The following is a 22020-nucleotide window of genomic DNA, read 5'->3' on the forward strand; positions in this document are numbered from 1 at the left end:
ATGGGATCGTGCATTCGACCAAATAATCGGAGTAATAAAATGAGTGGTTATATTACCATCCCATGGGATCGTGGATTCGACCATAGAATCGGAGTAATAAAATTATCTATTACCATTCCATGAGATCAGTCGTGGATTCGATCATGAAATCGGAGTAATGAGATAAAATAGATTATCTTCTAGGAATTCAGTGGTGAATGTCACGGTAGAATTAATCTATTGCAGAAGGGGATATTAGCCAGTAAAGTGTCATATCCGTCCTGAAAGGTGCATAATCAGGGAACAACGAGTGTTGCCGTCCTGAAGGCGTTTTTCCCTCTCAACAATTTTGTATGGAGAACCGCCTGAATATATACACGGTCTCTCTACATAGTCAGGGAACAGTGAGTGTCACCGACGTCCTGAAGGCGTTTTGCCCTCTCAACAAACAATTATGTAGGAGGACCGCCCAATCGTTCTTCTATGTATAGGTGGGCCTCTCTATGTAGTCAGGGAATAACGAGTGTCACCGACGTCCTGAAGGTGTTAAGTTCTCGAACCACCCAATTATGTTATTCTACATAGAGGTCATGATGAAATGAGTAGCATCGAACGCTCTGGGGAGGCCTTTCGAGTGACATATGCATCATGGCTCGTAAAATATGAATCGTCACATGCGTTTCTGAAGCCGTGTCAGAAACATGCAGTATCATGATTTTACGATTTTGACCTTTGTTGAAAATCCACCATCAACATTAAGTCCCCTGCTTAGTGAGGGATGGTCATGTTCCGGGCGGTAAGCATTAGATGGTGATTTTCAGTCGACGAGATCAGTGGTTGAACTAAATTGTACAAAGGTATTTTCAGAATCCCCGATTTGCTCTAATGGTGTCATGTACGAGCAAATGTTCAGGTGAGGACCCTGATAGTATGATAGAGTGTCATCCCGTGAGCACGGAGAGATGAGGCACTGCTGATTTGGACGGTCAGACGTTAAGTTTTGGTCGGTTTAGCGTTTGCGGGCTCGTGTTCGTTCGTTAGTTTAACAAACAAATAATGATCCCTAATGTAAGAGATTTTTTTTTAAATCTGTGAGATTTCACAAAATGGAATAAACGTTTCAAAGGTGGATGCTCGTACGAGAGAAAAAAGTTTTTTTTAATAGACGTGCGTCTGTTAGTAATAAAAAATTTGTCAATGAGCTTTCATGAATTTTTTTATTTTCGATATGTGAGCTTTCTTAATTTTTTGAAAATATACTCATTTCAAAGAAGGATGCTCACGCGAGGGAGCCAAATATATATATATATATATATATATATATATATATATATATATATATATATATGTTTTTCTACGTGGGTTTCACGTTAAAATGTATTTTTTGTAAAATCAATGTTTTGATTTTGAACAATTGTTGAAAGTAGACAATTATACATGGTGAAATAATGTCTGTATGTGAATTTTCACAATTGTAGAATGGACGTCTATCCAATTTTTGAAAAACCAGTGAATGTTCACACAGTAAAATTTACATGGGTTGTTCATTGTTTTATGAAAATCAAGTCATGATTTTGAATAATGAATTTTGTTCGTCTTTGCAGGTTTGAAGGAACGAGCAAGTTTTTCGAAATTCTGGCATTATAATCACTACAGCTAGTGAAATTGTAAATAGGTAAGAGTTGGATTGTTACCATTTTTGTAGACGCTGATGTGAACATCTTTATTCGATGATTCATTGTTTTGTTGAATCATGCACTTTGTATGAATGATGTGCTGAAGTAGAAATGTTATGCATTTGTCACATCTACTTTACGAGAATGACTGATCCGATGATGACACTTCCAAAGATGATGTTTCCAGAGATGACATTTCTACGGATGAAACTTCAAGAAATGGTACTTCTGGGACCTCTGAGTGATGGTGAGAGATTCTTCATGCTGAGTTGTACTCCTGGTTATTTCATTAACTTTATCACAGGGTGATCTTCTAGTGAGATCTCGGATCAATGTAGACTTCACGGCAATGGAATAAAGTCTTTGGGGGCGGAGAACCCAGAAGTAAGGACTACAGGATGTTAGTAAATGACAGCAGTCCCCAGTCGCTTCTTTGGTGAGTTTTCGATGTTCCCTCCTTCATGACTTTTCTTATCCGTGAAATTAGGATCACAAACAAATGTTTGTTAATCTCAGAATTTTGCTCCATTTATCATTGACGGTCTTCATCCTTCTCCTGGGCAAACAATTCAGGAATCCAGTACCGATGAGGGTGTTGATGTAAGTATCTCTTTTCGTGCAAGCGATCATGGCATCTCCTTGAATGAAGTAATAATAATTGTTGTTGATGTATCCAGGAGGAGATTTCGTGGATGAACAAAGTATTGACAATGCACATTCTTCCTTGGAAAATGGTGAGACAGGGAATTCTCAAAACCCAGGACCGAATGAAGAAAATAATGCTACTAATGGTGACTCCGGCAATATTGATCTTCCGAACGGCTTAGAGACCCCTCAAGTAAGTATTCCCATGTACTTTCTTCATAGAAGTATGAAATTGATGATTTGGGGATGAATAAATGAGAACCCACATGAACGACTGAGAAATTTTGCCAAAATACGTCACCAGAAAAATCCATACTTCAGTCTTTCAGTAAAAACGTTGTAGAATCTTCGTCTGATGTCAGATTTTCGCGATCTACCCATATTTTTTCATGCCCAGGAAATTTCCAATATTCAGAGAAGAAGATTTTTGAGTTTTGAGTATGTTTAGGGTCCGAAATATGCGAAACAGTAAACTTCCAGGAGACTTCCAGAAATATTTCAACTGGCATGTAGTCCAATGTTTTGGCCACATCTCTTTGCTCGCTTCTACAATTGCTGTGAATTTTGGATATGTTGTAGAGGACATCCATACGAATAGAATGGTACATGACACATCCCTAGATTCTTCACCAATTTCTCCCATATCGCTTCTTTGTGCATGACAGTGTAAAATCGTATCAGACGAGCTTATTGTAAAACGCCCCTATTGTGTCTTAGACCATTTTCTTGTGTCTTGAACGCTTGATGAAGGATTTTAATGTCATTGATTCATTTGATATCAGTACCCCTTTATTGATACATGATCATGGTGCTTGCATTGCCATCTTGTTTCCGTCAGTCGTAGAAACATCACTTCTGAAACCCTGGTCACGGGGCCATAACTGTGGTTGCTCTTAAGAGGGGGTGATCTAATGACCATGGTTGCATGTACCGATGGTAGAATTCCTTTTATGATGATCAACACATGAGAGTCTGGTGCCACGGGTCTTGGACTGTGAAAATGATCGTTGTGATCAGTGGACCGTCAGTCCCCAGTATTTTGTTAAACCTCTCGTTTTCGTTTTCCCTTCTTCTTGTAAGACCTAGATGGAGGACCCAGAAATTGACCTAAAGACCTAGGTGGTTGAAGTTGGAGTTACCTTGATGAAGGACTTAGTGAAAGACCTGGTGGACACCGATCGACTGTGGAAGTTATAAATCTCGTCTAAGAATTGCTGCTTGCATGTTGTATGCTCTGGAAGCTGTAGGAACCTCATATGGCGTTGGAATTCGATGATTGACCCCAACTTTTGAAGCCAAGAGACTGAGTTATCACATGAGAAAGGAATCACTCAATTTGGAGTTGAAGAGGTCAGCCAAAGAAGCGTGCACATTTGAAATTTGTAATCCCGTATAAATATTTCAGATTTTGTAGACCTGACGGTAAAGGCCATATCTTTCAGCTCGTATGTCCGATTGATGCGCCCTTTTGGTATGTTGTAGAAGAGAACTAAACGAACATCTTTTGTTGAGGATGCATTGTTCCATTCCTTACCCATTGGTACGTTTTTGTAAACCCATGGCCTGAAATGTATTGTATCTCCTTTGTAGAGGTGATGAGAACATCTTGTATAAGACTTTGGCTTGTGCCCGTATGTCGTGCAAGCTTTGGGAAGACGTTCATGTTAACATATTTTCATGTATACACATCTTGATATGAATCATTAGTGCTTGGAGAAGTCTAATCCATCGAGTAACACTTCAGAGAATGGATACTTGATGAAGCGAGGATGTTGCTCATGAGACCGTTGTTGATGCTGAGATCACGATTGAATTTTCTCCATAAATTCTTGTTAATGCCGAGACCATGGATGGAGTTCCTCCAGATATCCTTGTTGATGCCGGTTCGAAGTTCCTTCAGAGAACGAAAAGGCTAGAACCATGATTTTATGTGATCAGTGAAGAGAAAAAGTTCCTCAGTCGTGCAGGGGCTTGTGATGTAGAGAAGACCCGTTGATGAAGTTTCACGGAATCACCTCAGGTTCCCCAGCGTATGTTAAAGGAGTTAGTGCCATTCATGTATGAATGATGTTGCATCTTCAGAAGTCTTATCATGGGATAGTGAAGGCTTATCGATTGTAGTTCAGTTACGCTTCGATCGTGCTGGTGTTGAATCAGTGTCGAGCTATTTGTGTTGAATCCAGAGGCGCCAAAGGTGTACTCTTTGATTGGGAGTACAATTTGAAGGCTTCTTAGATGCTTGATCATTGAAGCGTCATATCCCTTGAGCATGTCTTAGGTTTGATCGTCTCGGCCCCAACTATCTTATGTTGATTCAGCATTCCTTTCGTTGCGGTAGTGGGATTCAACACTTGTGAAGACATCGGATCTTTCCGATTTTGTTGCACACATGAACACTCCTGCAAGGCTATGGAAAAACGCCCAAAGTGTTCTTTGCCATGCTTGGACATCATCTCAGTAATGAATGTCTCAGTGAGATGCTCGATTCGGAGAGGTGTCAGATTCAACCGCTTAGTAAAATACTAATATGGTGAAGCTACCATTCATAACGTCTTGCAATAGAAGAATTGAGTCACTATGCTAGGATAACATGTGAGGAAATAAATGACATAGACATGGAAGGAATGAGACTTTCCTGAGTGCGGAACCTCTTGATGAATGTCTATGCATCTTTTGCAGGTTCTTGCTTTAACCTCGTCAAAGTTCGAAATTCCTCCAAGTGCTCTGATGATGGAATGTCCGCCAAATCTTCTGGATTAGAACTTTCTTCGTTGGAGAGATGAGCAACCAAAGGCGTTTTGTGAGTACCCATCTTTTCAGCGTGGATCCAAGCTCGTCTGAAGAGCATGTCATATCCTGGATCTTCCTGATTATGTGAAACTTGGTTTCTGTCCAGGTTGAACTTATGTTCACTTTGAGAGTGATGTAGCCATAAGTATTTCTAAGCGTTCCTTCAGGGTATCTGATTGAGATGGGATTACGAGTAGCTTCTTGTCGAGTGATGCCTGCGGCTCTGAGGATTTTCAGTGGAATGATGTTGATGGCGGTGTCAGCATCGATCAACATTTTTCTGAATTCATTTCCTCTCCCCTGAGATGGACTGTGGTAAGCAGTCCCCAATCGTGCATCTCCTTGTTTGTCGATCAAGGTTCAAGGAGTATTTCCGGGATGGACATATGTCTGTCACAATGTAATTCGGTGTTGTGAACATGTCTTTCCTTTGTTCCTTAGACATATAGAGAAATTTCACAAATATGCTCGATCAACGATTGAACTGCTTCTTTGACTGGTTGTTCATAGAGTGTAAAGGTTCTGATTAGGAGAGGACTCGTGTGTACTCCTTCAGTCCCCAGTTGAAGCTATTGTGGATCAACCTTCTCTTTGAATATGTGCTTCAAAATGTTGCAGTTACTTGTTGGATGATTGATGAATCTATGAAGGTGACAGTACCTGGGATTCTCCATTTTTCTTCAATTGTCTCTCTCTGATGAACGACAATTTGATTGCACCATCTTGAACCTAGACTTCCAGTAACTCGATCACTCCTTCATGAGAAGAGAGAAGTTTGAGTCCCCGTTTGATCATTTTCCCGTTCATTGATGCCGGGTAGAGGATTGTGCAAGATTGGTTATCCTTTATTTGCACTTTCGGAGGAGCTTGGGATGTTGGAGAAGCGTTCTTATGTGGCTGCACTTCGTCCTTTCTCTTGCTCCCTTCAACAACATTCATGGAAGGTTGGATATTGTACTGCTTGTTGACTAGGCATCGGCTGCTTCGAGGTTCTTCGACCTTGTAGACTATGCTCTTTCCAGTAAAGCGGGTGCAGTAGTCGTTGATCGTCTGGCTGCTTCATGAAGCTATGAGAAAGTCTGGAATCGCAGATTCTCCAGCAAGGCTCTGTAGACTGGGATCATCCCGTTGATGCATAAGCCTATCAATTTTTGTCCAGTAGCATTAGGGTCATGACAATCCAAAGCTTGAAGTTTGAACCTCTTCACATAGTCGTTCGGATGTTCAGTATTCTTCTGAGCTATTCTTCCTAGGTCAGAGAGAGTAATCTGCTCAGAGACGAAGAAATATTTCTTGTATAAGGAATTAACCATTTCTCCCCAACTAGCGACGCTCCCAGGTGCAATGTTGTTGTACCATATGTACGCACGGCCTTTTAGAGATTTCGAGAATTCCTTCAGACATATGAAATGGTTGTGTTCGTGCTCTCCTAGTGCCTCCAGGATCGAGAGACGTGTTCTCGAGCATTCCCTGTTCCGTTGTACAATATGAACGTTGGAAAAGTGTATCCTTTTGGGAGAGAAATTCTCTGCGTAGCAGCAGCGTATGGAGGTTGATGACGGTGAATAGATGGTGCATTGCCTTTCCCTCGATCCTTCATAAAACGTTCCAGATCTTCACGAGTAATGAAACCGGCAGGCTCCTTTGTTGGTGGGATTTTTGCAGCTTTGCGGACTTCATCATCGTCAACTAGGTGGACTGGAACAACTTCATGATCAACAGTTTCTTTGGCTTTCCCCTTCTTCCGAGTCTTCTCTGTCATCATGTCTGTGAGAGTTTTGAGATAATTGCACAGCTCCTTCTGAGTGTTAGCCATGTCAATTTGATTTTTGGCAAGATTTTCTTGCACCTTCATGAGATCACCTATGGTAGGTGGATTTTCTTTGATTTCCTCGGGGGAGCGGCCGAACAGGGGATGACTTTCGATGTTGGTTTGAGGAGGAGTGATATCACCACCATTGTTGGAAGCGGGGATGGTTCTGGGATTCCATGTTTAAATTGAATTCATAGGTAGATCGGGGGTGTCGAGGTTGTAGGCATATTGAAAGCTTCATGAAGATCAAGTATTTTTTGTTGGTTGAGCTTTGGATGATGGATGATGGTGGACTGCTGATGTGATGTATGCATGGAGGAGGTGCTTGAGTTGAATCGTTCCTTCCTTTGAGGCCTTGTACGTGATGAGGAGATCATATGCATACATAAGATGTAGAACTGATGGAGCTTTTTGTGAAATACGCAGTCCCTCTACAACATTTTGGGTCGTATGCGGTTGACAAGGATTTTTGAGATGACTTTGTAGGTTACATTACATAGTCCTATAGGCCTAAATTGCGATGGTTTGGATGGGTGGTCTATTTTGGGGATTAAAGTTAGGTTTGTATGGTTCATAAGTGGATGAATACTGAGGGAGTTGAAGAAACTGTTTACCATCTCTATTAGTTGTATGTGAGTTGTTTCCCAGAAAACTTTGAAGAACTTACTAGTGTATCTGTCCGGACCTGGAGCACGTTCAGACCCAATAAAGAATATGGCTTGTTTGATCTCTGCATGAGTTACTTCTTTCATCAGCGAGGCGCATTTCCTGGGTGTTAACCTTGGGGTTATTGCTGTGAATAGGCATTCATCTATCACTGTATGTGGAGCCGTATATTAATCAGTGAAGTGATCGATCAGTAGTCGAACCACGACATCTTTGTCCGTAACCCAATTATTTTGCGGATTCTGAAGTTGTTTAATGTTATTACAGCTTCGGCGGATTGTTTCTTTAGTGTGGAAGAAAGTGGTATTACGATCTCCTGATTGTAGCCATTGAATTCTCGATCTTTGTCGCCAATAGGTTGCAAGGCAATCAAGTAACGTCATGTGTTGTGCTCTGAGTTGTTTTTCATGTAGTTGCCAATATATCAAATCATTGCCTGTACGGATGGCGCATTGATGTTGTGCCATTTTGATTTGCGATGTTGATTTCTTGATCATAGTGGGGAGGTGGCCGAAAGTTTCCTTGTTCCAATCGGTAAGGATTTCGCTGGTTGAAATAAGTTTGAGCTGAAAATTCACGGTGGGATCTGTGTCATGAAGCCTAGCCCACGCCAAATTCACCACTTGTTGCAGTTGTGGGTGAGTAAGCCATAAGTGCTCAAACTTATAGTTCTTGCTCACGTGCCAGTCAATTGCTTTTGTTTGGAACAGAATTGGGGCATGGTCTGAGGCTATTCTCGGTAGATGAGTAACTCCAGCATGCGGGTTGGATGTTCGCCAATGTTGAGTTGCCATAGCTCTGTCAAGTCGTTCCAGGATGTTATCTTTTCCTTGTTGATTGTTCGTCCAGGTGAACGGATCGCCTTTGAATCCTAAATCCATGAGTCCCATTTGATCAATTACGTTGAGAAATGGCTGGGTTTGTGCATATGTTACTTGTCTTCCTCCTTTTTTTTTTTCTGTTTGATCCATTACTTCATTGAAATCTCCTATGAGGAGCCATGGTTCATTGATATTGGAAAAAATTGATGGAAAGTCATGCCAAAAATCTTTCCTTGCAACTGGATGTGGGGGGCATAGATGCACGTGCACATCCAAGGATGTTGAGGTGCCGGGGGAGTAGTAAGGGGGTGTACGTAACTCTGAGAATGCATGATGATTTTCACATCATAGTTATCCTTCCACAATAGGCATAGTCCACCTCTCCTGCCAACTTTGGGAACAGAAAAATGATTATGGAATTGAAGTGATTGTGCAATAAACACCATATGATTATTGGTAGAAAGAGTTTCGGATATGAAGATAAAGGATGGTTTGTGCAGTGATATCAAGCTTCGTAGATGTTGTATTGTGTTTTGCTGGTTGAATCCCTGGCAGTTCCATGCGAGAATTCTCATCTTGGCAAACAAACAAAGTTATCGTAGCAGATACAAAGAAATATAAACTTAGAGCATTAAAGTTTTACACACATACACTTTCAGTTACTGGATACAACTTAAAAAATTGAACAATGCTTGAAAATACTTTATATGACAAGATATAGCTTAGAAAATTGAACAATGCTTGAGACAGGATCTAGCTAAACGATATAAAGAAAACTGTAATTATATGAGACAGATTTGATAAGGTCAAGGTATTTTGAGTGGATTTACCTGGGGGTGAGTCAGATCATAGGAGCATGGGTTTGGGACAGTGGAATTTATTTCTTCATATTCGACACGTACAAAAGAGGCGCAAGGGGGTTCGAGTTAAACCGACTTCTAACAAGTAAACAAAGACACCAAGACATCGACAATGTTTGAAAACAGGAACAATTGTAAAAATCGCTCGAGAGGTTATACACAACGAAAAAGAGATCCTTAATTATCGACCATTAAACAATATAAGCCCTTAAAAGTGAAGTCATAAGAGAGTAAAGAGATACATAAAGGATTCCTATAGATGTTTAATTAAATCCAAGTCAAGGTGAATGTTGACAATGCTTAATATGTACAATCAAGTCCAGAACAAATCATCAATATCATTAAGCCATAGAATTCCAAAGGAACACAACAAGGTGTAATACAGGTTGAAGAAAAATAGGGGGATAAATAGGGTTCAAACAGGACAGTGGCAGGGATTGGTTAAAGAATCTAAACTAGAGTTCCAAAACAAACTGCATAATAACAAGCAGAACATCATGCTGACAACTTCGAAGGAAGTTACACAATTTTAAATTATAAATAAAATTCACATAATTCCTTTTGGCTACTACCAATAATTCAAAGGAACACAATTCTGAAAACAACTCATAAATTCATTTGGTTATTACCAACATTCAAATGAAAATATATAATACTAAACTAGTTTTTCATAGCAACTTGCATAACACAGAGCTAAGAACATCATCACAATTCAGAGGAATTACACAACTCTAGATTATAGATAAGAACTCACATGATTTATATTTGATCCCTACCACAATTTTAGAAGAAATTATAGATTTCTGTATTAATTCAACCATGACTACAAAATTAAGATTACCCCATTTCATAGAAGATAAACACAAGAAAGGGAGAAAGGAGACAAATCCTAATAGCACATCAACAGCAATCTCACCTTAAGAGATAGAGACAAGGAAGGGACCTACGAATCTTAATTTGGAGCACTAGTATTTGACAATTAATTAGACGAAGAAACTCACAGAACAAAAGATGGGATTAAATTGACCAAAGCTAAATGAAAGTATCACAAAATACCGAAGGTCCAGACAGCAACAATCAAAACATATAGAACATTAATCAATCTAATTAACAAATAAAACCGATTGAGACCTCTTCATTCAAATTAAACATCGACCCAATTAGGAGACCCAAAATTGCTAACCCTAGATCTGAAATATATAGAAAATTACCGAAGCATATAGATTGGAATTCTTAGCAAACAATTTAGTATCACGATTAAACATCGAAACTTGTATAAGGACAGGATTAGAGACGAACCGCAGCAGATTTGCCTAAAATTTGGACAACCGAAACAGAGAATAGGAAACAAAGTTGAAAGAAAAACTCCGCTCCCTTAATCATCCTCTTGTACCTTAATCAGATTCCACGTTTACATCCCGTACTCATGATCTAACCTTTCCCCCAAGCGGTCCTAAGGTATAGTTGGAGAAGAAAATTGTCGCCATGAAATCGCCCTTGAGCGAAGAGAGAGAAAGTTTTTTTTTCGTTCCTAATTGAACTTCATGTCTCCGTATGACTTTCTAATTAGCATTTCTGTGGACACAGTTGGAAATGTCACGTACTTTTGAGTATTTCCATGGTTGGATCTTCATGAAATTTTCACAGTATCTCACCAAGAACAATATATAAAACATACCAAAACTATAGCATAATCCAACGGTTGAAATTCTCAAAACTTAGGTTTTTCGATGATTTTAAATATTAGGGTTTTTCTGAACGTACACAGTTTTATTAAACACGGGTTTTGGAGATTGCATCATATTCCGGTTTGATTGAAATTTTAACATAGTACGTAATGACTGATTGGGTTGAACATATTATAATTTCATGAAAATCTAACGGTGAAATCTCCATGCTTTATAATCATACGTTTGTGGAATCCTAATATATAGTACGAAAACGAAATTTCTTTGTTCAAAAGAAATACCTGGTAACGCATCCATGATGATAAACAAATAGGATCAGAACCACGCTAATCTTCAAAGAATAATCCATAACCAATCTTGAACGAAGAAAAAAAATCGCACCAGTTGGTAGAGTCGTGCATGATAACGTGTTGCAGTGGAAAATATGGAGAAAGTAAAGAGACAAAGAGAGGTTTCTACTGATCAGGATAATAGAGTTACATGGATACAATATCCCTTATATATGTGTAAAGGGAAACCCTAGGTTCCTAGTTGGGCCGCACATCCGTGGTTGTAAGCCCTAAAAACAATGAGTTTTATTTTCCCCTGAGTTTTCCTTTTATCCAATTAGTGAATCACGTATACCTGGCCCTCTGAGAATTTCCTTTTCGTCTGGATTTCGTAATTTCCCCTGATAAACCACGGACACAAACTCCTCCGTGAATTTTGAAAACACATGAGTTTTCCAAACGCAATCGATAACTCTCGTATGCACTCCTATCCGTGAATAAATATTTCTTCTGACTTTCAGTTTTCGTTCCTCCATCACTAACCTCTCCGTGAAAACTCAAACTATCTGAGTTTCATAACTACAGCATCCAACTTCTTCAAGACTCCCACTTCATCGTCATCACAGCTCAGCTCCCTTCTCGTCAATGGTTGCAATCATCTTAACTCCAGCTTCACTGCCAAACTCTGTCCGTAGTCATCTTCATCTCAGTGCGATGACTGTAACTAACCATAGCCTCCTCACCACTATTTTTCCACATCCATCAGTCAATCATCAACAACAGCTCGATGTTCTCCATCGATGACAGCAACCAGAACCCATGAACTCCATTATCTCCATCGCTTCCATGCTCCATGCACCAACCATCATCAACCACATCTCCCAGCGTCTCTTCATCCTTATGATATTCATCCCCAAAAACTATCAGCAGCACGACTCCATCTCTTGCCATTGCTGCCATCAGATCGCAGCAAAGCTCCACAAACCTAACGCCATTGAACTGCCACCAGACTCAATTTCATCTTCCTGCAACCAAGATCACCATTTATGCTCCCGTGATTATCAGCTCCAACATCACAATCGCAATTCATGCCACATCTCAACTCCATTCTTGACATATGAGCAAACCTAAGTCTCTCCTGCTCGAACTCTCTTTGTCATTATCAGCAGAACTTACATCTCTCGAACACAGCATACTCAAGCTCGAGTACTCTCTATCTTCCCTGCTTTGCTCAACCCATACGAACAACTTCCAGCGTCACCGTTAATGGCAGCAGCAATAACTTGGTTCAGTCACCAAGCCATGATTGAACGCGACTCTGTTTTGACCCAAGAAGAAGACGACGGCCTTCATCATAAGTCATGGTGCCTTTATAACTCGGCTGCACTAAATAGTGAAACAAATAAAGACGTAACTTCCCTAAGTAATTCTTTCGGATGCCCTTATCAACTCTTTGCTTTCTCTGACTTTTGCAACTTTTACTTGCTTCAAATGCTCGTAACTACTTCATACGATGTCGGAATGACTCCATCTTTTCGTCATTCTCTTCGTCTTTTCGTTCTCTTCAAGATGGTGGGAAAAAACCCGGATTTGAACAAGTTCCACTTCCTTTTGGTCAAGATAGCCTCAAAAACCTAAGAAACTCAAAACAAACAAAATCAAAGCATAATGATACAAAAATTACCAAGAAAGCAAAGCATTTGAGTACCTAACTAGTGCAAAAATTGCACCTATCAAATTCCCCCACACTTTCCTTTTGCTAGTCCTCGAGCAAACTACAAAAATAAAATAAGTGTTGATGGTGGATTTTCGACAAAGGACAAAATCGTAAAATCATGATACTGCATGTTGGCTTCAGGAACGCATGTGAAAATTCATATTTTACGATCCGTGAACCGTTTCAGGATCTCTGACCGAGTGAGCGTTCCTCTCAGAAATCTATGATGAATATGTTTCTCGAAAGGCCTCCCCGGCTGAGCGTTCGATGCTTCACACATTTCATCATCACCTCTATGTAGAATCTTAATGATTGGGCGGTTCTCTAGACATAATTATTTGTTAGAGAGTTGAACGCCTTCAGGACGTCACGTCGTTTGTTGTACCCTGAATACATAGAGAGACCCACCTCTACATAGAATCTTAATGATTGGGAGGTTCTCTAGACATAATTGTTTGTTAGAGAGATGAATGCCTTCAGGACGTCATGCTGCACGTTGTTCCCTGACTATGTAGAGAGACCGTGTATATAATCTTGATGATTGGGCGGTTCTCTAGACATAATTGTTTGTTAGAGAGATGAACGCCTTCAGGACGTCACGCCGTTCGTTGTTCCCTAACTATACACCCCTCAGAACGAATATGATGCTTCAACTATCTCATATCTCGATTCTACATATAGATTAACTCTAGCGTCATTCGCCAACTGAATTCCTAGAAAATAATCTATTATGTCTCATTACTCCGTTCCATGGCTATCCCCGCTAGATTCCATGGATTAGTAATAGATACTCAATTCATTTTATTACTCCGTTTCATGAATCATTCTCAGCTGAATTTCATGAATTAAAAATAAATACCTAACAATCGGGCATCTAGACTATCACCGAGTAAGCCACAAGAAAATAGTGCAGTGTACTCAACGATGATGCACGAACGAGCATTCAAAAATATGGACAAACGAGGAAACCCACGCAAAATAGGAGAGAGAAAATAACAATAAAAAAAATAAAAGAGGCGCCTAGGGACCGGGCCCACCGAATGGCCGGTCATGCCGCCGTGGCCGGTCTCCCACGCCTCTTCTTTTATTTTATTTTTTATTTTATTATTTTCATGATCTCATGAAGACTCCTTCATTCGAGCAACTTTCCTTGTTTGAGTAAAACTCAGGGTTTCTCCATATTTTCCTTCAAAGATGAAAAATAACAAAATAGGGGAAGGTGTCACGGGACCGGGCTACCTAGCCGGCCGGCCATGCCCTATCCATGGCCGGTCCCACACCTTGCAATCCTTTGTTTTCATAATTATTATTTCCCTCATCTCATGAAACTCCTCTGTTTGAGCAAAAACCCTGGTTTTTCCATATTTTCTCGAATATTACTCAAACGGTGAAAAAGCCAAAAAGTCAAATAGTTACATGACCGACTAGGCTACTCAAGAAAAATATTAAAATATTATTATTTTAATATTCTCAAAGTATTGATCAAATGGGAAAAGTTATACTTGCTCATTCGAGCAAAATCAAGAATTTCAGTCAAAGATCAAACTCTTCTGAAAATCCAAACTATTGCTCAAACGCACACCAGAAAATACCAAAACTCTCAAGACTGAGACGCGGACATTATGGTGACACGGGCATGCTTCCTTGACCGACCAAGGCCGGACCTAAGGCTTGCAAGGAGCCGGCCCCACACATCTTTATAATTTTGACCTAGTTTGCTCAATTGCTCATATTGGGTCCAAACTCTTTACAACCAACTTGTAATTTGCTCAATCGACCGTCAGCTGGTCCCACACCACCAAGGGTCGGTTCTATGTTCTCTTGGTCGGTCCCTCACTTCTCCATAATTAGGTTTTATTACCTAATGCTCAGACAGGCACTATTTAAATAAATTATTAAACCAACATTTAATCATCCTTTCACCAACTGGTCAACAAAAAACTTTGGTACATGCTCACACGAACACCTGGGAAATGCATGGCCGTCCATCATCCCATGCAACCGGTCCCTCTTTCACTCAGTTGATTTTCAATAAATCACCAACTGATCAGCAGTCGATCAAAATTAGGGTTTTGAACTGAATGCTCTGCAAATCATAATTTTGAGCAAGTTTAAACACTAATAATTTTATGTTGATCCATCAATCAACATCTTAATTAATTATATAATATTCGGTCCAGCTACCAATATTTTAATTAATATTTTATTTAGTCATGCTACCAATAATTCATCAAACGAGTAATATTCGCTCAGACGAACAATATTTGTTCAAACGAGGAATATTGATTTAACTATCAATATTCAATAATTTTATTCAGACGTAAGCAACGTCGCTCAGAGTAGTAATATTGATTTATCATACAAGCAATATTTGCCCAGACGAGCAATATTTGCTCAAATTATCCATCATGTTGATTCAAGAACTATACGTCTCAACAGACATGTTCAATCCATGAATCTTGGAGTATTCGACAACCATGCTCAACTGAACAAAACTTAGACTCATTGTCTAACAAGTCAATAACTGACTAATTAAATACACGTCTGCCTTGCAGACTTGACGTTCGTAAGACATCAATCACGTCATATGGGGGATATTAATTAGGATTTTGGTCTGGCGGCCTACGGCACGTGTGTTCATCCACGATGAGAAACGTGAGTAAGTTGTGCAAGCGGTTGAGGGAGTTAGCAAAGTAGTGGGTGGACGATCAATCAAGTCTCTACACTACAAGGAACTGATTTTACCACGATCTCCCACTTTACCACTCTTTCACTCAAGAAACCGTCACACTTACTGGGATCAATGTGTTTATTATTCTGACAATATAAATAAGTCCAAAAATCGATGAATAGAAACAAAAAAAATTTCTCGGTCGAAACTTATTTACAGAACTCTACAGTTCATATACTTGCAGAAACCTTCAACACATCCACAATCCTTGATCATCATTGATCCTACAATTCTCAGTTTCCCTCCTACAGATCAACCTATCTCCCTCTTTCTCTTTGTGACCGAATTGACTCTGGAACGACCATTGACTTGGTTTAGGCCGGAGTTCTACAGATTGATCTCTTGAACTCAAAGCACTCCCGTGCAATGCATTTGTGTGAGGTTAAGAAGTTTGATCGGTTGAGGAGTCTCGTCCGAACGGTCGTGTCTTCACTTTCCTAAAAAACCAGCAAATTGTTTTTCCTCATCTACAGATTGGCGACCACAGTGGGATATTAATCTCTTGGTTGCAATCTCAAATTTTCACAAAGATGGTTGGTCTTAGGTCTAACTCAACTACTCCAAATTCCATTCAGAATCTTTCGAAAGGAAATGTTCCTCCTTCCAACACTCCACCCGATGGCACAGTTTACGGAGAAATCCCGACCTTGATTGAGTTAGCACGGGTACACGAGATTCATACAATGGAGATGGAACTAATTTAAGAGACGCTAAACAACATACTGAATTTCCTTGTCAGGTTAACATCAGATTTGAGTGGCGCCCCTTCTCAAGGAATTCCTACACTAAGGGCTAATCCCTCAACTGATAATCATCCCCAAGCCAACAGTGTCAATACTTATGAGAAGTCGGTGGATCAGGAAGTCACACATTTAATTGAGAATCTATGTGAACTTCTGCACTTCTCCATAGATCGACGTACGAACACATTTTCTGCACTTAACCAAATATCATCGGATGCGTGAATCGTTCCATCATCTCTAGCAGTTGAAGAAGTGTCCATGGTATCTGAACATTCGATCAACAACATCACCTTCACTGAGGAAGACTGAATGGCGGAAGAAAGACATAACCGAGCCCTGTTCGTAACTGCTTCTATCAAGGATTCCGAATTCAGGAAAGCTCTCATCGATACAGGCGCTTCTACAAATCTCATCACTATCAAGACCCTCAAGGCATCCAAAGTTCCTCAAAGCAAAATCGTTCATCATCCCATACTGATGACGGGTTTTGAAGGAAGACGGAGTCACACATACGGATACGCCTATGTGGATCTGAAAGTGAGACCAATTCAATCTATTGTCAAGTTTCGTGTGATTGAGAAAGATCCTGATTATCACATGATACTCGGACGACCATGGCTCCATGACAATAAGGTTGTCCCTTCGACATACCATCAATGTATGAAAGCTTTGATCAACAACAAAATTGTCCGCATTGCAGCTTCAGTGTCTCGTTATGCTTCGGCTTATGATGATGAGTTCCTAGAACCACCAAAGATCATCCCCGAACCTCCAAGCAAGATCTACAATACTCTACTCCCAGGTTGGAAATCTATTGAGAAAACTGGAAAACCACCATCGCCAGATGCTAAATCGGTCAAGCCATCTGCCACACCGCTCAAGCATCGTCATGGTTAAGGTACGATTCACAAGAAATCCAACTTTATTACTAGTCATGATGCATAAGGAAGAGTCATTTATCTCCAACGAAAAGATTAGCAATTAGCAGGGGAGGTCGATGAAAAGTCTCCCCGTCCTGAAGAATCATGTCAGAGCGAACAATCGCCTGATGAAGAAATTCAAGATGCACCACGACAGCTACAAGATGGCGCGGATTCCACCACTGACGATCTTGAGACTATCAACATCGTAACAGATGAAATTCTGAGGACGATTTTAATCAGTTCCGCTCTCTCATCATAGGAACGAGAAGGATTGATAGATCTGTTAAAAGAGTATCAAGATATCTTCGCCTGGACGTACGAAGAGATGCACGGCCTAGATGACAAATTAGTCACTCATTATCTGCACATTACTCCCGGCTCCAAACCTGTCAAGCAACCGCCCAGGCAGTTCATACATGATGTAGAGGAACAAATCAAAGTCGAGATCCAGAATCTAATAACATCAGGGCCAACATGGCTGGCAAACATTATCCCAGTCAAGAAGAAAAATGGTCAAATCCGATGTTGTGTGTACTTCAGGAACCTGAACAAATGTTCCCCGAAGGACGAATTTTCCTTGCCCGACATTGATATGCTCGTTGATGCAACTAGTGTTCATGACATGTTCTCATTCATGGATGGTTACAGCGGATACAACCAAATCAAGATGTACGAACATGATGCTAACAAGACTGCGTTCCGGACTCCCATTGGAAACTTTCTGTTGATGGTGGATTTTAGTTCAGGGCTAAAATTATAAAACCAGCATTTAATGCGCTGACATCCTGCAAAGGGTAAATCCGTTTGATAAGTGATGAGTACCTCTTTACTTTATTTATTCGAAGCAATTCAATAAATACACAAAATTCACCCAGAATAGTGCATGCAGCAACAATCCCAATTATTCTGTGAATTTTAGCATTATTAATTAATGCATGATTTGCCTAGTATTTCCTGTGTCGTTCCTCGCCGAACTCTCATTATTAGCATGATATGACGACCGAGTATTCACTCTCAGCAGAGTAACATGAATCTCCAAGTGCCAATTTTGAGACATGTTCGAAATACCCGTATAGGCTACATCACTCTCTGACAAGAGAGAATTTCGAATCGATATGCTTTCAGCTCGATCGAACATATTTAATTTCCTTAAGGAAAATCTGGACTGTCCATATCAGTCTCAGAAACGATCGTGGCCACACAAGTTGGCCGCGCAATTTAACAAGCCTATCCAAACCGTGACAAGAATGGGCGATTGACGTGATGACCACTGGTGGGTCCACTTGTGCCGTAGCCGGTCGGCTTTCTCACGAACACCTCCCAGAAACGTCAAACGCCAACCATAAGTAGCGTGGCCGTACTGCTTTGAAGAGGTCCGATCGAACATAGACTGTCCAAGGCAGTCTCAAAACCATCACAACCGTCCAACTTCGCAAGCCTGGTTGGACGGATTAGATCATCCCATGAATGATCAGAGAAGCGTCAACGCACACGTTGGCAGGCCCACTTCTCACCTACCCGATCGGATTTCTCACGGCAATGCCACAGAGCAATGAACGTTTGTTCGAAACATGGCTGGTGTGATGCTTTAAAGGGTCGCGGAAATTCCACTAGTGTCTTAAAACGATCACGACCATCCAACTTAGCCAACATATTTGGATGGCTTAGATCGCGCCTAGGACCATCAGGAAGGTGCACATATGTTCACCGCCATCCCAATGTGGGCCCCACATGATCGGTCTCTCCAAAGGAGAAGCATGACTTGCCAAACCGTTTGGCCAAAGTCATGTATACGTGATTGTTTCAAAACCCTATTTAGGGTTTGCGGCATTAAATATCTGTCGTAGTTCGATCACGACCATCCATCTTCGCAAGCCTGGATGGAGGGTGTAGATATAGACTTAAGAGGTCCCAAGAGTGTCAACGTGATCATTGTGGGCCCACCTTTGCATGTAGCCGTTCGGCCTAGGCAGACTAGGATTCAGCACCTCGAGATGCGCGCCCCAAGGTGGCATGTCACACGGCTTCCAAATCCTTTGCGGCAATGAAATTCTGTCGCAAATCGATCACGACCACTCATCTTTGCCGGTCAAATTGAGCAGCCTAGATCAAATCTTCGTGAAACTGAGAAGTGTAGACATGCTCACCGGCAGGCCGTCTACACGCATGCCCGGTCGGTCCCACCAAAATTCACGCCTGTGAGTGGGGATAAACGCTTTGCTGGCTTTTACGGAATTGAAGAGTCGACTGTGTGGAGACTCCTTGAACCGAGTGAAATGTTGAACCTTACACAGATGCACTGCAAGAATGGGGTGCTTTAAGTTCGATAGATCAATCTGTAAGACCCCGGCCTAAACCAAGAACAATGGTTGTTCCAGAGTCAATTCGGTCATAAGAGAGGATGGGTTGATCTGTAGGAGAGAAGCTGAGAAATACGTGAGATCAATGGTGATCTGAGATTGTAGGTGTGTTGTGAATTCAGCATGAAAATGCTCTGAATGATTGAATTTTGCTCAATTGAGAGTAATTTATGTGAGTTCGTGTAGATGAAAGATTGTCTGTATGAACTTTGATGAGAAATTGCTCGTCTTAGCGAATGTAGTTCGAATGTTCGAAAACTTCTCCCTTTTCAATCAGGATTCAGGGACATTTTATAATGCCGGAGTTGAAAACACCATGATCCCATGAAGTGTGACAGTTGCTGGAATCAGAGAATGGGAAATGGGGAAACCATGTTAAAACCAATTACTCATCGTGCAGAGACTTGGTTAACTTTCCACCCACTACTTTGCTGACTCTTCCAACTGATTGCACGACTTACTCACATTCTCATCGTGGGTGAACACACGTGCCGTAGACCGCCAGACCAAAACCCTAGTTAATATCCCCCCATGTGACACGATTGAAATCTCGTGATATTGGAGTCAGTTGCTGAATTTATGGGACGATGAGTCCATGTAGCACTGAGTTGAACATGTGTGAGTAAATGTTTCGAAACTCATGAATTTAACGTGTCTGCTTAGACGAGGTATCATCATAACCTAATACGAGCAAAACTGTGTTGCTAAATTGTTGAATATTGATAGTTGAACCAACATTCTCTGGTCCAAGCAAATATTGCTCGTCCGAGCGAATATTGCTAATTGAGTAAGTATTGTCGGTTCGAGCGAATATTGCTAGTTCGAGCAAATATTGCTAGTTTGAACAAATATCGTTCTTTTAATGAATTGTTGGTAGTGGACCAAGTAAAATATTAATTTAAGTTACTGACTGCTGGATCGAGCAAAATAAATACGAATGTTAATCATGGAATCAACATAAAATTATCAGAGTGTTCGAATCTGCTCAGAATTACGTTACTGCAGAGCTCTGGATTCAAAACCCTAATTTTACCGAGATAATGATTTATTGCAAATCACATAAGACCGGCTACATGGGATGACGGGTTCACCATATAATGCCCAGATGATCGAATGAGCAAAAATACCAAAGTCTCTTGAGGACCAGTTGGTGAAAGAATGATTAAATGTTGGTTTAATCATTTACTGAAATAATGCTCGTGTGAGCGACAAATCATAAAACCTGATGTAGAAAATATGAGGGACCGACCAAGAGGTCATGGACCGGTCTTGATGGCGTGGGACCAGTAGATGGTCGTTTGAGCAACTTCCAATTGTTTGGAAAGAGTTCGAACCTAATATGAGCAACTGAGCAAATTAGGTTAAAATCATTAAAGCATGCGGGACCAGCTGTTTGCAAGCCTCAGGGTCACCCTTGGTCGGTCAAGGGGATGTGCCCTGTCACCATATGTCCGCTTCAGTCCTGAGAATTTTGATATTTTCTGGTGCACGTTTGAGCAACATTTGGAGAAAATATGCAAAATCCATGGTTTTGCTGAAACCGGCAAAAATACATGAGATGATGAAAATAATAAATAAACAAGGAATCACAAGGTGTGGGACCGGCCACGGCTAGGGCATGGCCCGGCTGACACGCGGTCCCACATGCTTTTCCCAGTTTTATGTGATTTTATGTATTTTTCTCTGATTTAAGGGAAATTCCATGAAACTGGAGAGTTTGGCGAAATTAGGGAACTTCCATGAGATGAGAGACATAAATTAAAATATAAAATAGGGAATGGGAGTGTGGGACCGGCAATGGCCGTGGCATGGCCGGCCGGCCAATGGGCGCGGTCCCAAGGCACTCTTCCCAATTTTATGTAATTTTGATGATTTTAGATAATTTTCATAAAATCAAAGGGATTTGTTGAAAACCAAGATATTTTGTTGAAATCAGGGAGTTTACATGAAATCAGGAAACAAAACACCAAATAATAATAAAATAATGGGCGTGTGGGACCCTAGGGCATGGCCGGGCTAGAGCCCGGTCCCACAAGTTTTCCTAATTTTTTAATATTTTCCATGATTTTAGAGAAAATACATGAAATTAGGTAATTTTAGGGAAAATTCATAAAATCAAGGAATTTTCATAATTTGAGAAGGAATAATAAAATAATGGGACGTGAGGTGTGGGACCGGCCACGGCCAAGGCATGGCCGGCGGCCGGTCCCGCGACACCTTTCCCTAATTTTATTATTTTTGATAAAATCATGTGATTTAGATAAAAATACATGAAATTAGGTAATTTTCATGATTTTAGGGAAAATTCATAAAATCAAGGAATTTTCATAATTTGAGAA

This window comes from Papaver somniferum, unplaced genomic scaffold, assembly GCF_003573695.1.
Source record: "Papaver somniferum cultivar HN1 unplaced genomic scaffold, ASM357369v1 unplaced-scaffold_70, whole genome shotgun sequence".
NCBI classification, from domain to species: Eukaryota; Viridiplantae; Streptophyta; class Magnoliopsida; order Ranunculales; family Papaveraceae; genus Papaver; species Papaver somniferum.